This window comes from Penaeus chinensis, chromosome 4 (assembly GCF_019202785.1).
Source record: "Penaeus chinensis breed Huanghai No. 1 chromosome 4, ASM1920278v2, whole genome shotgun sequence".
NCBI classification, from domain to species: domain Eukaryota; kingdom Metazoa; phylum Arthropoda; class Malacostraca; order Decapoda; family Penaeidae; genus Penaeus; species Penaeus chinensis.
This window is the reverse complement of record NC_061822.1, coordinates 16,120,743-16,123,242: the sequence shown is the minus strand read 5'-3', so window position 1 is coordinate 16,123,242 and position 2,500 is coordinate 16,120,743. Positions and strand designations below refer to the sequence as shown.

At 37.3% G+C, this 2,500-nt stretch overlaps 1 protein-coding gene across 1 annotated transcript in view; it reads right to left on the bottom strand.

Moving 5' to 3' along the window:
• LOC125048343 (3'-5' exoribonuclease 1-like) overlaps positions 1-1,109 on the bottom strand; it is a 13,594-nt gene extending 12,485 nt beyond the window's left edge. The window contains exon 1 of the mRNA XM_047647009.1: positions 1,042-1,109. The gene's annotated coding sequence lies outside the window, so the exon portion shown is untranslated. The remainder of the gene's footprint in view (positions 1-1,041) is intronic.
• Positions 1,110-2,500: the final 1,391 nt, after the last annotated feature.

Sequence of the window (2,500 nt, the reverse complement as noted above, 5' to 3'; positions counted from 1 at the left end):
TTCATGACATTAAGGTTGCATCACCTAGATCCAAAAGGTTAATAGCCAACCAGACAAAATGTAGTCTTGTATATAATATAACCAATAGTAAAAATGATGAACCTTTAAATGAGGATCAGAGAGACAAGCACAAAATATGTCAATATAGAACACTATTTGCAGAACTTGATGGTAATGCCCATAACTCTCACCAAAATACAACCACAGTAACACAAGCACATGTTCTGGCATCTGTGCCTTTGTCACTCTAGCAAAATGACAGCAAATCTCTACCATCTGTAGAACACCTTTATGATCTGCTGTCAAACAAATCTGAACTATATTTTGCTGAATACATTGGACAGGTGTTTGTTAGCCATTCTTTAAGTACCAATGAAGCAGAGGTCCTTGGCAGAAGAAATTCCATAAAAACAATAATAAAACTATTGGTAAAAGTTTTAAACAAATAAATGAATGAATCACAAACCAATCACAAAGTTCACCAAATGAACCAAAAACCTTTGAAATCTGAAGGTTTTGCCCCAGATCGCCATCAGTTATTGTTACTGACAGTGACGCACAAAGATAGAGGGAAATGACATCTGACAGAAATAGAGTAATAAACAATGAAGGTACAGCTGCAGCGACCTCATATTTACAGCAAATGATGAAAATAAAAGCTGCATGTCAAGTCCACAACACCCTCACACAGCCAGGGTTCATAATATCGCGTTTTCCATCAGGGGGGGATACAGGAGTCTTGCCCCCCTGTCTAGGGAATAAAAAGAAGGGAGGAAAGCTTAGGTTTGGGCTCTGGATTCGCATGCTACCCTGGTTATGGGACTTCGTCTCTGGAGGGTGCGTCGCTCTCGGTAACAAATATCAAAACCACTAAGAATTCGTAAAATAGCTCTGATAAAACAAAATATTCAAACCAACACAAAAAAACGGTATCCCACAACTAATAGGCTTACAAAAGAACAAAACTACATATCAGCAACCAATGCTAATATTCTTACACTTTTCAACCACACGAAAAAAAAACAATAACCAGACAAGTACCTATTGTTGCACTTGCCATTTGCCTTCAAAGGGCCCCTTATCAACAACACACCTTGCAACACGACCGAAGGCGCTGAGGGAAGCTTTGTTATGAATGAATCCACGCGAGACTTTGAATCTTAGGCGAACGAGGGCGACGTTCTTTTAGCTTCTTCTTCTTTTTTTTTTTAGGAAATGAGGCAGGATAAATAAGTATATTTTTAGCTACTTTCTTCATTATTAAACTTATTTGAAAACTGAACCCTGGGTAACATTTGTATTATCTTTATTCTCACGAGTGTGATACTGAGGGAGGATATTTATATATTATTTAGCCATCGTTTTTTTTCGTCTTCTTTGAAAACTGAACCCTAGGTAATGTTTGTATTACCTTTATTCTCATTAGTGTGATGCTGTAGTACCGTAAATAAATAAAGTCATTTGTAAGCAGGATGTGGTTGGGGGAAATGGAGTCAATGAGAAACATGCTGGTAGTTTGAATGGGGCGGGAGCAGGCGGTATTGTGGGGACTCTACTTTACTGGGAAACACTAGCAAGAAATGGGTGGTGGTATCCAAGGAAGGGCAGATTATCTTGTCTGTTTGTCTTAATAAACTAGGAACTGGGTAGCGCGAACCATCGTATGTCTACGCGCAGTTCTCTTGCCGAAAATGAAAGAGGAAAGAATGGTCCCATTCCTGAGCCAGGCAGGAATGTTGCCTGCCTAATTGTTTTAACAAGGATTTGTTGAATGGCATGGATATATGTATATACATGTATACATATATGCAAATACACACACACACACACACACACACACACACACACACACACACACACACACACACACACATATATATATATATATATATATATATATATATCTTAGTGGATATATGTATATACATGTATACATATATACAAATACACACACACACACACACACACACACACACACACACACACACACATATATATATATATATATATATATATATATATATATCTTAGTGGATATATGTATATACATGTATACATATATACAAATACACACACACACACACACACACACACACACACACACACACACACACACATATATATATATATATATATATATATATCTTAGTGTGTGTGTGTGTGTGTGTGTGTGTGTGTGTGTGTGTGTGTGTGTGTGTGTGTGCGTGTGTATTTGTACATATGTATACATATATTTACATATATCCATGTCATTCTACAAATCCTTGTTAAAACAATTAGGCAGACAACACTCCTGCACACACATACACACACACACACACACACACACACACACACACACACACACACACATCTATATATTTAAATATATATGTGTGTGTGTGTGTGTGTGTGTGTTTGTGTGTGTGTGTGTGTGTGTGCATACGCACACGCACAGTTCTCGCAAATGTAACATGCGTATAGCTTGTTCATCATACAAATACACGATAAATTCCATTAA